The following is a 15,444-nucleotide window of genomic DNA, read 5'->3' on the forward strand; positions in this document are numbered from 1 at the left end:
ATATATATATATATATATATATATATATATATATATATATATATATCACAAATATTTTTAATTAAGTGTAGGTCTGTATCTGTGTAAGGGTTAAGTGGATAATCACAGGCACTCACAGAGGTCAGAAGAGGGCGTCAGATCCCCTGGAGCTGAAATTGCAGGTAGTTCTGGACCGCCCTACATGGGTGCTGGCAAACTAACATGAATCCTCAGGAAGAGCAAGGAGAGTTTTTGACCCATGGGGGCACCTCTCCAGTCCCAGGGACATAAAATTTTAAGCACGCAAGCAACCTAGCTCTTTAATGAAGTTGTAAAGCCCCCTTGTTGCCTTTGTTTTGGGCAGTACCTGGTTGAAGATGGCAAAGAGACAAATAAAATTATCTATCCTCCCCCCCACCAAGAACCCATTTTAGTGAGTATAAGATGTACATCAGATATAAGACTACAAAGAGAGTATGAGAAAAGCTTCACCAACTGGATATTTCAACACGTCTCTTTGGAATGGTGAGACTGTGGAATCTAGTGCTACATGCCTATCGAAGAATGACATGAAGAACATTCTGGAAACAGAGGACCCATTGGAAAAGTTCAGTAGGCCTCTCTGGGCCTCTGCTCTGAGCAACACACTTGTCCCCTGAAGCCAGCAGCATGCTGAGTTCTTTCCCATGACAGACTGGGTCTCTCCAACAGCCTGTCAGTGTCTGACAGGCATGCAGGAGGAACCAGAAGCTTCCCTGTCTTAGAAGATAAATGCTGAAGTGAAGCGGCATGTCACTCTGAGATCCCACCCCAACCTCCATCCTTACCCCCAGGGTGAGGTTACCCTACAAGAAGGCCCTTTGAGCTCACACCCTGGCCTGACTTTCTTTCCCTTCCTTCCCACTTTCCCTGACAGAGCTATCTCCTTTAATAAAGCAGCCCAGAGGCACACAAACCTCCTTCTCTCTGTCTGCTTCTACAGAATCTGATGGGCAACACCTAGACCTCAGCGGCTACTATAGATCTGGCCAGCTTTAGTGTCACAGCCCTGAGAATGGGCAAGTAGTGGCAGCCAGACATTGGCTAAGAGCCTCCAGCATAGGAGAGAGCCATCAAAGTAAAGAATGAGATCCACATTAGCTCACTGTCATTTCACAAGTGGGAGGAGGAAAGAGTTTGGAGTGGGAAGGAAGGAAAGCGTCAGTCTTAGGTAGGTCTCACATGAGCACAATGCACAGACAACACAGTAAATGAAGCTCAAATCACTCACCTTCATAAGCATGTTCTCCATTTCTACAAGGGGAGTGCCTTTCCACATGAGACACTGGCGACAGATGGAAACTTAGCTACCCACCACCACCCAGCGATTTCTAAGCCTGCCCTCCCCACACACCCCGCCCCTTCGCCATTCATTCACTAAGAGTAATTTTGCAAACAGTCCTTGCACAGCTGGTAAGCACTATGTTGTGTCTCATGTGGAGCAGCTTAGACATAATAGGAACAGAATCCCAAGCCCCTTATCCTCTGCTCGTCCCCAAGCAGGCTTTAGAGCTCTCACATCACTTGCATGGGAACACACACTTTTAACACTTGCTTAACATTCTGTCTTTAAGGCGAGGGATCATCTGCCACAGCAATCATAATGCACAAATCAAAAGCACACGTTATAATTTATTTTACACATACCATGCATTTTTCCAAGTCATAGCAAATTAATGTTTTGGCAGGCTGAGATAAAGGATCTACTTGGAAACTGACCTCATTGTTCTTTTCTTTAATAAATTTTAATCAGGAATTTATACTATTAATGATTTTGATCTCGATTAGCTAGTATAGTCCTTTCTTGCAACCTCCTAACACATGCATACAACACACACACACACACACACACACACACACACACACACACACACACGCACGCACGCACAGAAAAAAAGTCTTATTATAGAGTCATATACAGATGGTATCTGAACAGGCTGTTTTCTTGTGTCATATTGATGCAAGCTAGAGTCATCATAGAGGAAGGAGCCTCAGTTGAGAAAATGCCCCCATGAGATCCAGTTGTAAGGCATTTTTTCAGTTAGTGATCAACGTGGGAGGGCACCGTGGTGGTGTCATTATCCCTGAGCTACTGGTCCTGGGTTCTGTAAGAAATCAGGCTGAGCAAGCCATGTGGAGAAAGCCAGTACCCCTCCATGGCTTCTGTATCAGCTCCTGTCTCCAGGATCTTTCCCTGTTTGAGCTCCTGTTCTGACTTCAACAGCAATAAGGACGTGTAAGCCAAATAAGCTCTTTTCTCCCCAAGCTTTTTTTTATTATAATGTTTCTATGTTGCAGCAATAGAAACCCTAACTCAAACAGCCTCTAAGTTACAATAGTTAAATTTATGATTTCTCTCTTCATGATGATACAAAGTTTATATCCATTTTAGTAGAAAGGGCATTTCTCAGATTGTGAATATGGATCTTTTCTAGGGCTGACACGTGGATGCCATAGTCTCAGAATGCTGGGAAGTGACAGGGAGCTGAAGCTCCCAGCCAGACAAGATTACAAGGGCAAGCAGCTGGTGCTCTACAATGAAGTGTGTTACTAGGCCAGGGTGTTCGGTAGGTTAGGGGGATTGAATGCATTTCCTACTTCGTTTTGATTTCTAGTTGGTTTATCAGGACATAACCTCATCATAAGTTGGGAGCACCCGTTTTTACTACAGGATACAACTATGACAATATCATCCTGTGTTTGCACACCCCATTTGAGAAGATGAGTTGAAAGTTACGTACTTCCTAATAATCCAGCTTCCAAGTTTGAAGTTGAGATTATTCTTTTTGTTTTGTTGGCTTTTGTTTCTTTGATTTAGGGTTTCTCTGTGTAGAAATCCTATCCTGTACTTACTTTGTAGACCAGGCTGGCCTCAAACTCACAGAGATCTGCCTGCCTCTCCCTCCCCAGGGGTTACAGGCGAGCACCACTGTTTCTGACTAAACTGAAATTATTCTTAAGTGAGACAGGAGCTATGACCAAACCTTTGCTCTCCAGAAAGAATACTTGCGTAGTTCCTCAGTGCACACAAAAGGTAACTACATTTCATTAGGTTCTCTTTCTGTGTGGCTAGTGTGGAAGTTTGGTCCTGTGTCCAACTTTGAGGAAATGACAGCAGAGCTAGTGACCAGCAAAACCCAGGAGTGGCAGCCTGGAGGGACAGAAAGCCCAGGGACGGAAGCATTGGCCTGGGTGGTTAACTGTCCAGCAAGCCCCTTTCCTGCTGAAACGCTGGCTTTGTTTTGTCTGTTTGTTTTCTCTTCTTTCTTCCTGGACATTCTTTTCCTTTTATGGTAGATAGCAGAAGGGGTAAAACCTCCAGGCAAGAATCTCAGCGCCCCTAAATTTAATCACAGAACCATGAACTCAGCTACTCCCAAAGGTTTGATAGAATCAAGGCAGGACTTCGTTTATAGACAGAAAAACAGGGTTCACAGACCAGCAAGGTTCTCCTGACGTTTACTCTGTGAAGAGTACTGCACAGGAAGTATGTGTGCACAGGTGTGCTGTGCATATAGAAGAGTTGGGGTCTTACCTGTGGGTGCTAAAGTGAAGCAAAACTCTATGAAAACCCAGGCCATGAGTCAGCAAACTGAGGTCCATGAGGCGGACCTACCCAATTGCCTGGCACTGAACTGCTTAAGAACTGAAACAGGTCTATATTTTTAGATAGCTGGAAAAAAAAATGAAGGACAGTTAAAATTTTCTGACATATGAAAATCTTATGAAATTTTAGCATCCTTGAATGCCCCTGTCAGAGCACAGCTATGGCTCTGGCTTTCACAGTGTCAAGGGCTGCTTCCATGTTACAACAGAAGAACTGAGAAACTGTGACAAAGACTATACATGGTACAGGATAGAAAAGTCTGCCAACCGCTGGAGTACAGGAAGGCAGTGGTAGGGCCTAGGAGTCATTTTTGCTTAGTGCCATTATGAAGGATGAGGTATGTTTACCTTTCTTCAGCCTTTCAGGTCTCAGTTAGCTTTTCAATGGCAGTGTGGGAAGCAGTGGGGAGGCCATGTTTCATGGCCTTAGGCTGCTGGGAAAGCTGAGGCGCAGCCCTGCTCATTGCTGGTGGCACCATATTCTGACTCATCTTGAATTTTTCCCAGTTCATGGTATCCAGACTAGAGGTGTCCATGCAGCACACAACTCTCTCTCCTGTCTCTCTCTCTCTCTCTCTCTCTCTCTCTCTATATATATATATATATATATATATAATTTCACACACACACAAACTTTCTCTCTCATCCTCATCCTCACACACTCTCATACACACACTTCCATTCACACACCCTCAGTCCTGCACATATATTCTCACATACACGTTCTCACTCATAGAGACACTCTCTCACATACACTTTCACTCATACATACTCACACACACTCATATACTTTCATATTCTCTCTCTCACACACACACATTTATTTACTCATTCACTCACTGACACACACAAATGAGGGCATCATAAGTCCAGCTTGAGCAGATAAGGTGAGAAGGCTGTTGAGAGGGCAGAAAGACAGAAGAGACTTGGACACCAGGAGCAACCTTGCCTCATTCCGATCCATGGACCTCAGGATATTTCCCTTTGCCTTGTCCTTCGGTTTCTGAGAAAACCACTGTGGATCTCAAAGTTCCATCTCAGCTATAATTATTCTGCTGATGCAGTTTTGAAGTTGTAAAATCATTAGGAGGCAAAACCTTAGTTAGGCATGTGGGTGCTGTATATAATGCCGCTGAACCCCGCACTCCTTCGTGTTGATCTGCTTGTAGTCATTGCACTGAGAACACACTGAGATTGCAGAGAGCGGTTTGATATGTATGTGTGTTACACAACTAGACAGCCATAAAGTATGCAGTGGTGCCTGGATGTAGGCTTGGGCTGGGAATGCAGCTCGCCCAGCACGTATGAAGCCCTAGGTTCAATCCTCGGCAACACACAAGAGATTCAGTTAGGCTTTTGTTCAGCCCATCACTATGGAAACCTTCATCTATGGACTAAGTTCTATCTCCTTTGGAACAAAACTTCACCAAGTGTCAGTTCAGGCAAAAAGATCCTTGTGTTTCCAAGTCATTTGAAAGAAAAGTGGATACAAAAACCATTTTCACAACGAGGAAAAATACAGTGAACTAAAATTAGAATCCAGTGTCTGAATTGAACATCCAGACACTAGCATGGCCACAAGCCGGGAAAAGGGCCTCAGAAGGAGGGGACAGAAAAGAGCCATGAGAAGAGAGGAGCCCATATGTAAGGAGCCACACTTACCAGGGCTACCCTGAAAGCTACCAGATTTCACGAGGAACCAATCCGCATCCCATTTTGCACGCTTTTCAATACTTCACATAATTTCTCCTTTTGTAAATAAAATATTCAAAGTTTCCTTTTCTGAGTGTTGTGACATCTACACCCACACCACCAAATACCCAAATATGTTAATGATTTGAAACAAAAAAAAACCCTTCAGACAGGAAATTATTTCATATTATAAGAAAATAAGCGCTCTTCCGACAGGCTTAATATAATGGGGCAGTGTGTTTCACACTGTGTGTCAAGACCCATTAGCACTGAGATCAGTTTAGCCTGTTGGCAAACATGAAAAAAAAAAAAAATAGAAGCAGAAGAGGGCAGAAAACAGAGCGCACCACATGTAACAGAAGACAGATACTGTTCTACAAACTTGTTTCAACGGTGTATATGTGTAAGTATACTCACACACAATCATCTACAGTGCCATTGTGTGCCTGCGAAGAATGACGGTCAGAACATGAAAAAAAACCCAGGTACGACCAAAGGTGAACCACAGCAGTAAAGTCTAGTATAATAATCTTAACTCATTGAATAGAACAGTTAGGATGCAATTACTCCTGTTAAATGAAATTTCCTTTAAGTGACAAACTTTCCCACTGCATTAAAATATGCTAAAACTTGGATTGGCCTGGCATGCCTGCAATCCTAGCTACTAAGGGAGACTGAGACAGGAAGATGGTTAGTTCAAAGGCAGCTAGGGCAACATCAAAAGATACTATCACAAAATAGTGCAACTACTTGTGGGGAAAGGAGGATACTTAGGTATCCCTTGTCAAGTATACTTTTTTTAAATAATATGTAACTATTAATAAATACAAAATTGATCAAGAGATACAGAGTCATCATAAGTCAGGTACATAGGTCCTTATATAATTTGGACGATAAACAATCACTCCTTTACAAAGCAAACCGGTGTTATTTTTTTCACACTAATGAGTATGCCAAGGAACGGAAGAGGAAGCTTCTGGAGAAACCTGGCAGGCAGAGTTGGCTTTGCACAGTCATACCTTGACAACTTCTCATGGTCACTTCACAGACGCCAAAATAAAATGAAACAGCTATTCAAAAAAAGCCCCAATATACACTTCAGGACAGAAAAAAATATCTGTTTTATGTTTGAATGCCTACAAAGTTTCCCCATTTTGTACAGCATTCTCTTAGTTACTTTAATCTGATTGTCAGAAACCCAAAAGCCTATTACCTGTGAGTCAACTGGCACTGAAAAAATCAAGCAGGTCGTTAATGCTGGAGTGACAGCAACAGACTTTAAAGAGGGAGTGCGTCTACAATGGGTAAGCTGTAAGACTGCTGGCTGCGTGAAAAGCAACAGTGTTTCAGGGGCTGCCTGATAGCTATTGGGGGGAAACAGACCCAACAATACAAGACAGAGGCTGCTTATGCGGGCCACGTGATTGGAATACCATAAACGACTGTATCCATGAGGAAAGCAGACCAAGAGCTAATGCAAATTTAAGTAGGAATTTCCCCGGATGTCCTGACACGACTATGGAAAAGCATGGGTTGGGACACCATGATACTCCTGTAGGAAGAAAAAAAGAGACGTTCCTGTGCTCTGGAACTGAGCAATGAGTTCACAGTGGCAGCATATTATAGAGACTCAAGTGGTACCATCCCAACAAGGAAGGGAATGGACAACACAAAGTGGTCTCGTGATGACATGCTCAGCCGTTGTCCCAGTGTGTTTTGGGCTACTCTGATAAAATGCTGACCAAACCAGCTTCTGAGAGGAAAGGGTTTATTTGGCTTACACATCCATGTCACAGTCTATCACGGAAGTAGGGCAGGGAAGGAACCCTGAGGCAGGAACTGAAGCAGAGGCCGTGGAAGAACACCGCTGACTAGCTTGCTCTCCATGACTTGTTCAGCTTACTCTCTATAGCCCTGGCACCTGCACAAGTCTGACACTGGCTACAGTAGGCTGTGGCCTCTCTTCCCAATCATCAGTGGAGAAAATGCCACACAGACATACCCACAGGACCATCAGATGGTTTCCCCTTTCCCGGGTGACTCTAGTTTGCATCAAGCTGACAAAACTAATGAGCACAGAAGTTTAAGGTTTATGAGAATAAATGATTTCATAATGTAGGAGAGTAGATGTATTATTTCAATATTATTAATTTTACATATACAATTTTAAATATGTTCAGGTAAATTAACACATTAGGTATAAGCAGACATTTCACTATTTGCAATTTGCATATTATTAGAATATATATATATATATATTCAAGTGGCCATGAAACCTTTTTCAAAACCTTTTGTGGAAAACTTGGGGCCACCTTATAATCAAGAGTACTTTACACATGAGAGCCGAGGGTGATGTGCATCTCCAGTTCTGAGCACTATCAATGGCTGTGAGTGAATGGAATATGGGCAGCTGTTGCAGCAATTTAAATTCCTATAGTAAAAATAATTGCTGCCAAACCAACTATTAATCTGTCAAAATAATTCTTATGGTGTCTCTTTGTCCTATGGAACAGAGGCTCTGGGCCTCCTCGGGCCACTTCTGAGCTTATCTACAACTTTGATTGACTGTGCCCAACACACTGCTTTGCATCCCAGCTAGTTCATTCTGCTTTTCTGCCGGGGGCTTTCTTCAGTGCTTCTGAACAATGCTCAGGCTTACACCAGCAGCCTGAAAGTGCTGGGGACTTATCTCTGCAGGGTGGGGAGATTCCTCAGGTTTCCCTTCCTCCAGTGTGTGATTCTAAGTTGTGGTCTACACATCCGTTGCTTAAAGCAGTGACCTGTTCATTAACTCATCTCTGATTGGCTTGCTTCCTCTCTTTGTCTTGAGTTCTTCACTCTCAATTTTTATTTCTTGGGCGTGTCTTCCAAAGAAACTATCTGGACCCAAGTCTTTGTTCCAGCATCTAAATGCATAAATGAGCTCAGTATCATACGCTGATTTGCTGTCCTGCTTTGGAAAGCAGCCAGCTGACTGCAGAAAGCAAACCAAAAGGGGGTTATACACTCAGCCCTTATACCTGGCTTCAGGCTTATAACTGAAAATCATTGGAAGTGTCTTATTTAATGACTGACGGTGAGTATTTAATGATCTCCTACTAATGCACAGCGTTGTCCATTGTGTTATGGGTTCTAGCCACTAGAACAAAACAGAGTTCTAGCCTGGATGACCTTGCCCTTGCAAATAAGAGTTGAAGTGTGGGGTTGGGGGAAAGAGAAGACTACCACATTTAAAGAGGATTCAACGCTCCAAGCTGGCGGACCACTTCCGGCAGGCTAGCATCTTAGAGCTACACACAGTCACTCCTCGGGTTTTCCAGCTTTATCATGCTTGGCTGAGAGCACACACCTTTTCAGAAACACAACTTGGTAACAAGGTAACCGTGTGGGCGGCAGATTTCACACTGAAAGGCAAAGCAGATACCTCTCTAAGTGGCTGCTCCCTCAATCAGGTGAGGCGCCTTATGTCCAGGTAAACCACCGAACCAAAAAGGTGCTTCCCCGCAGGCCCTTGAGCTCGGAAAGCATATTCTGCCTATAGCCCTTCTCGCCAACGTTTTTATGGCCTGCTCCCTCTCATTTTAAAGCTTGTACAGTCTTCTCTGGCGGTCCTATTATAACATCATCTCCTCCGTTGTCCCACTGTATTGCCTCCCCTGTTTTAGTCTCTTCCCCCCCTTTCTTTCTTCTCATGTGTTTGTGTGTGTGGTATGTATATACATGTATGCATATTTGCATGTGCATGCATGAGCAGGCCCTAGATTGATGCTGAAATTATTTTGAGGCGAGCTCTCTTAACCAAACAAAGAGGTTGGCAACGTGGCTCACCTCTCCAGACAATCTGGGGATCCCCTGTCTGTCTTCTGCAGCTCAAATGACAGGTAGGCCGCCTGGCATTTGTGTAGGCTCTAGAAATCCAGACTCCAGTCCTCCTGCTTGCACACTTTCATGACTGAGCCTTCTACCTAGTTCCTTCCCACCATTTTATTCTTATCCGTACATGTCATTTCATGTCACTTATTTCTTTCCTTGTAGTCTCCCCCTCAAAAAAAAAACTCTGTGATGTTAGGGACTCTTCCAGCGCCGCCCCCCCCCCCGCAATCCCATTTCTATCCCCGCAGTTAGCCTGGCCCAGAGAGGGTGTTTGATCAATATTTGTTAAAAGTACACACAGATTTCATCCTTAGAACCTCAAATTATCATTAGCTACAGATAAAATTTCATAATTTTATCTGGAATCGTCATACTCAAGGGTCTCAAACACGCGTAGGTATTTTGTTGGAAAACAATGTCCTTGTTTTTCAAGATTAATGTATGTAGCAGGTATGAATACATAGAGAAGTTTATATTATCATAACCTTGGACAGGTCATAGAATATAATTCACTGAGTATCTACTGTCATGCATAAATTCTGAAATTTCAGATCTCAGAGACTATATTTAACTTACCAAAACAAATTAATTTATTTATGAATTCATGTGACAAAAGCATGTCAAATACTTATGATGGGCGTGGTGTTGGGTAAGGTGCTATATTTGAGTTTTGAAAAGTCAACTTTACACTTCACTGTAAAAGCCACATCTTGCTGTAATATATAAAAAAAGTTTCTCGTAAAAAAAAAAAAAGCCTTGTTTTCTCCATTGTTTTATTACAGGCCTTATTTATTGAACTCAAAGGTCCCCAAGAGAAAGTTCTCATAGGAAAATCTTCAAATGAAGTTTCAGACAATTCAGGCAATTTTAAAAGTGAGCATTCCTTCCATGAAGAATAAGGGACAGAAATCCCACTGAATTTAACAGTATTGAATGTTCACTACTGCAAAAATTAAGTAGTTGTCAAAGCACAGCTTGTATAGGGCTTGCTGCTTCCTCTATAAATTCAAACACAGAGGCCCTCCTTGCTGGGTGATGGTCATTCACTCACGCCAGTTTTCCACATTGCCACAAGCCTTTGTTATCCTACTCCTAGCCTCAACTTGTCTTCATCTTTTCTGAGATTATAACCATATTCCTTTCCTTCCATCTCAGAATTCCCCATCCCATCTCTGGAGCCATGCCTCCACCTGTATGGCTCACCATCTTGAAGGCTTTATCATCTTAGCTTCCCACTTATATCTCCCTTCCTCTTAATGGATTCATATCCTGGGCCTATGAAGTATGCTTTCCTCCCGCTGCTGTGCCATTCCTTTGATGTATCACCCTCTCCTTCACCACCCAACTTATTAAAGAACAAGTCTGTGTTCACTGCTTGCGGTTCTCTCCATTTCTTCCTTCTCGTACCATAAAAGCCCAATTTCCCAGTGGCACCATGGTTTATTTCTTTTGGCCTTGCAGGTCAATTTTCAAACGTCTTTTACTTCCAAGTCTTCTGAAAGAACAAACTTTTAAAAATAGAAGAAGAAAGCATTAAGACGACTTTAAGTGAAGAAAAGGCATTCGCGCAAAACAAATGGCTTGCTGCGGGCTGTGGGGAACGGTACAGCCATTTACCAAACTGAATTACAGATTTGAGCTGTACCTTTAACCTCACCAGGCCAAACGTTAGAAAAACAGGGCATCACATTTGAAAAATTATCTCATTTACATGAGAAAGAAAATTTAAAAATTCTAAAGTCATTGATTGTGCTGCTGTGCAGTTCTTTCTCTAATCAGGTTATCTATGTTAGCAATTTCTAATGCTCTTGAGCTCTCTTATAAGAAATTTATAAATATGGTTTTACTTGCAAATACAGAGAGAATAACTTTTTTAAAGTAAAGAAACCAAAACCTCTTAAGTGATTTACATCCGTCAGAAAGATACATGGCTGAAGCAATAAGAGTGAAGAACTAAGATTCAAAATTCATTTTTATAAATCCTCCTTTAAATCTTGGGTGAGATCCAACAACCTCACATTAAAATTTTAGAAGCTTGACTTGAAGGACATGAGGAAATTTATTTTACATTGACAGCTTCCAGAAGACCTGGTCCATATATCATCATTAATTTTTAACAATGATAAGTGAGAAGGAAAAATCACATGTGGACAGGCTTAGTATCAATGGGATAATGTAATCTTTGCCCAAGGAACAAAATTTTTAAAAAAATTAAAGAAAAAGAAAGAACTCTTTGGTATCAATATATTGTATGTTTGTTTGTAAAGCCTTGATTACTACAGCCTTTTTAAAGAGGCTAAGGGCAGCCCTTTTGGGTTCTCACAGCAATTCAGTAGAATTTAAGGTAATATGACTGAAATATGTCCCAAGCAGTTTAATCCACTCATATAATTTCAATAAAGTACTGAGCTATTAGCATAAAGGTACATTCACTCTTACGGATACTGCAGGAGAAATACAGACTCCAGGGGACCAAGCTGCAATGGGCACACATATAAATATGCCATCTTACTTCCTCTCCACCCAGCCCTATCTTTATTACGCAGAGAAATTTAAGCATCTGTGGACTCTGAGTGCTTTTCTGTGTCCTGGTTCCTAGACATCACTAGAGAGCCGGACATTTGCCAAATTTCCTACGAGTGAGCTGGACTGGGAAGGAAAGCGGGTCTTTACTGACCGGAGATCTTATCACCACGGGTCTCCGGAGATTTCAGTCCCTAAATGGACCTTCTAACCATTGTGAGAGCCAGGAGAGTGGATGTTAGCAGCAGAAATAGAGTATCTCATTTCCCATAGAAAACACCCAAGAGGACGTAAAACATTTCTCGGTATGCTCTTTTCCTCGTTTTTACCCCTTTCCCAATCTCTCTTTTTTATTTTTGAAGCCCTCCACCCTCTTTACACACCTCCGGAGTTTATTCTAAAAGAAGCAACACAAAGACTACCCGTCCTTCAGCCAGAAGGTTTTCAGTACTTCAATGTGGAAGGGAGTCTGTTGATAAAAGTTGTGGGAAGAGGAGAGGAAGGTGGACCATGAAACACCCTTCTCTTTAGGTTAGACAGGACATAAACAATAGAAATTGCAGAGTCAGGCAGTCCAGGAGAAGCTGGCAAGTGCCGGCAAAGCTCACTTCAGAACCAGGGCCACCAGCAACCCCAAAGGGGCAACCAATTATCCTCTTTTCCTACCATGTGCCTCTCAAAGCAAAAAGCTCACTTCCACATCCCGGGGTTATGAGGTCAGGGAAAGGGGAACCCAGAACCCCTACCCCCAGCCACTCAAGAACAGAAGCAGAACAGAAACTGTTTTCAGACTTGGAGGGTCAAAACAACCAATACTGTCCCACAGTGTTAGCTGGCGGCATCGAGTCAGCGAAAGCAGACCGCTGGTTGTGGGGCGCAGTTTTTTGAGAGCGTGGATCCAATTGCACACTACACACTTCCACACGGGGTTTTACAACCCCGGCCTTGCCCTGTGCCTCCCTCCACACTTCACACACCAAGTGCATCCTGCCCACCTCACGGTTTCACGATCCTAGCAGGGATTCCTGGAAATGTCATCCCCCCTGCACCTCGGATCTGCCACCTCCATCCCCTCTGCTATCACACACACACACACACACACACACACACACACACACACACACACACACACACACACACACACTCACACACACACGCTCCTGCCATGACTGTCATCCGGCCAGCTCTTCCCAAAGCCGGGTATCTCAGCGCGCACCGGACGCCTGGCATCTCTCTGGTACACACCCTTCCCCCGCCTCGCTGGCTCCAAGCATTGCCCCCCTGGATGTCGCCTGCTGTCCCTGTTCATCCGCACTATTGTTCCACGCAGCACCCTTAGCTCCCGGGATCGCCCCCTCCACGAGGACCCGAGCTCCGTCCGGGGCGTCGGGCGCCCGGCACTCACCCAGCCCGCCCCGGCGGTGGTACCTTGCCTGACAGCTGGGTCCGCGGGCCCGCGGGAGCAGGCGGCGCTAGTGACAACGACCGTGCCAAGCCTGGGAATAAAGCTGCTCTCCAGCCGCTCCCGCCTGCAGCGCCACCATCTTCCCCCGCTGCCACCGGGACCGCAGCCGCCCGCGCCCCGGCTCCGGCTCTGTGGCTCGGCAGCCGCTCGGGCCCCTCCGGCCGCGGCCCCACCCCCTGCTCGCCGCCTGCTCGTCCTCGTGACGCGCGCCGGGGACGGGAGGCTGCGACTGGCGGCGCGGGCAGCGCGCGCACGCCGCGGGCAGCTGCGCCCCTGCCTCCCACGCCCACCCGCGGGTGCGCGCGGCGCGGGCCCGACGCGGCGGCGCAGGAGTCCCGCTCGGGCGCGCGTAAGCGTGCGAGGTGTCCGCACCCGTCGCCGTGGCCGTGCGCGAGTCCCCTCCCTCTCCAGGCCGGGAGCCTGGGGTGGACGACGTGGCTGACTCCCGCGGGGACCCACGGGCACCTCCAGCGTCCTCGGCCCCAGATCCCTGATGCACATCCCGGGCCCGGCCTTTGCGTCTGGGGTCTGGTCACGCTTAGGCCACAGAACCGAGCAGCCGCGTGGACGGCGGTGCGTGTCCTTTGCCTAGGGACTCCGGGCTTTCCCGCTCCCGGGGGCCTGAAACCCCGCGGCGCCGCGGAAAAGGCTTCGGGCTCGCAACGCGGCGCTGGACGCGTGTGGTCGCTAGGGGGCGCCCGCGCGGGCACAGACGGAACAAGCCGGGCGCTTGGCTGCCCACCAGGGGCGCTGCCCAGTCCCGCCCCACCCAAAAGGCGTCTGGAAGGCGGGGTCGGGAAATGGTCCATTCGGCTTCACGGTGCCGGTTGCTAGGAGCTTAAAAGAGTCTTCCAGCCCGGCGCAGGCGATCCGCCCGCTATATGACTCGGATCTCGGGAGGATGGGGACCTTTTGCAGCAGACGCCAGGTGGCAGGTGCTGAGCCTGAATCAAAAGCTGGACTGGCCCCCTCCCCCCGGAGGGGCCCTGGGTTCAGGCGTCAGCCCCACCGGTAATAGGCAACGTGATAGCTTCATCCTCTCCCCTCTTCGGGACAGAGTTCTCAGTTAAAAAAAAATTAAGTGTCATATGCCTCGGAAACCTTGTAATTTTCAAGTCCCTCATCGTACACATATTCTCATCTGAGGAAATGAAGATGAGCCTTGCTTCTCCGACCTCGGGAGAGACGAATCTATCACTGCACGGCGTTTCCATATCAAGCACGCACCTCCAGAAATACCCTCAGGGCGTAGCCTGAAGCATTCCACAATTCTTGTTTAGCCTTAAAATCCACATGAATTTTTGCACCCTTCTTCATAATTAATTTATTTGCTCTGACGAAAAAAAAACTATAGTGTTTCCTGCCTCCTAAATATATTTTAATAAAACTTAAACATATACCAGAAGTGTATTTCATTGTTGCTTGTCCTGTGACATTCATTTATCTATTCATTTTTGTCAGTAAAGATACTCTCACGGGTGAAAGCCAGATAGGGTCCTTTTCACCCTCCCCGAACTCATAGCATCCTGGGAAAAATGTTACACAACCAAGAGTGTCTGTGTGATGTTGCCTGGGCTGCCTGAGGAAAAGGCCTTTTCAGGAGACCAGTTAGAAGGAAGGAAAGGTGTGAGGGCCCCTTAGGCAGCACTGAAGCACAGGCCTGCTGAAACTGGCAACAGCCACGGCTTTTACCTCTTGACTAATAATAATACAAAAATAAAAAAATGGAAAGAAAGGAAAAGGCACTGGGGGGTATTGAGAGTTGGGACTGATCCAGTAAGACTTGGCATGATCACGTTTCTGTACTTGAAAGGTGCCTGAGGGACGGTGCAGGCTCACAGTCCAGGACAGGAAAACGAAATCAGGACAGATTGCTACCCTTCTGGTAACCGCCTCATGGGGTCGGTGTGTCTTCTACCTCCCAGGACTGTTCGTTTTTACCTTTGCTTTCCCGTGTACCGCTTTTGGGAGCGATGCCATTTCTGTAGTTGTTTCTGTTTCCCTACTCTCCGTGTACCGTGGCTTAAAGGAGGAAGCTAGCTTATCTTCTTAAATCAGAAAGGCTCATTTTGACACTGTGGTGGTTAAGCTTCGTCAACCTGATAAGCTTTAGAGACACGCTAGAGACCGTCTCTGAGGAAATTGCTAGACTGATTTGACAGAGCAGGAAGACCCTCCCTAGATGTAGACAGAACCTTTTCACAGAGTGACTGTAGCCTGGATAGACAGGAGAAATGACATGGTGCCCAACATTTGGCTCCTCACTT

General features: G+C 45.5%; 1 protein-coding gene across 4 annotated transcripts in view; it reads right to left on the reverse strand.

The window, feature by feature from the left end:
• The window catches only part of Apba1 (amyloid beta precursor protein binding family A member 1), a 198,502-nt gene extending 185,189 nt beyond the window's left edge, over positions 1 to 13,313 (reverse strand). For 3 of the 4 annotated variants that reach the window (XM_055613900.1, XM_055613899.1, XM_055613896.1), the window contains exon 1: positions 13,141 to 13,313. The gene's annotated coding sequence lies outside the window, so the exon portion shown is untranslated. Of the gene's footprint in view, positions 1 to 13,117 lie in introns of all 4 variants that reach the window. The other variant, XM_055613897.1, reaches the window with a different exon arrangement.
• Between the last annotated feature and the right edge of the window lie 2,131 nt (positions 13,314 to 15,444).

This window comes from Psammomys obesus, unplaced genomic scaffold (assembly GCF_907164565.1).
Source record: "Psammomys obesus unplaced genomic scaffold, mPsaObe1.curated_primary_1811, whole genome shotgun sequence".
In the NCBI taxonomy this organism is placed as follows: domain Eukaryota; kingdom Metazoa; phylum Chordata; class Mammalia; order Rodentia; family Muridae; genus Psammomys; species Psammomys obesus.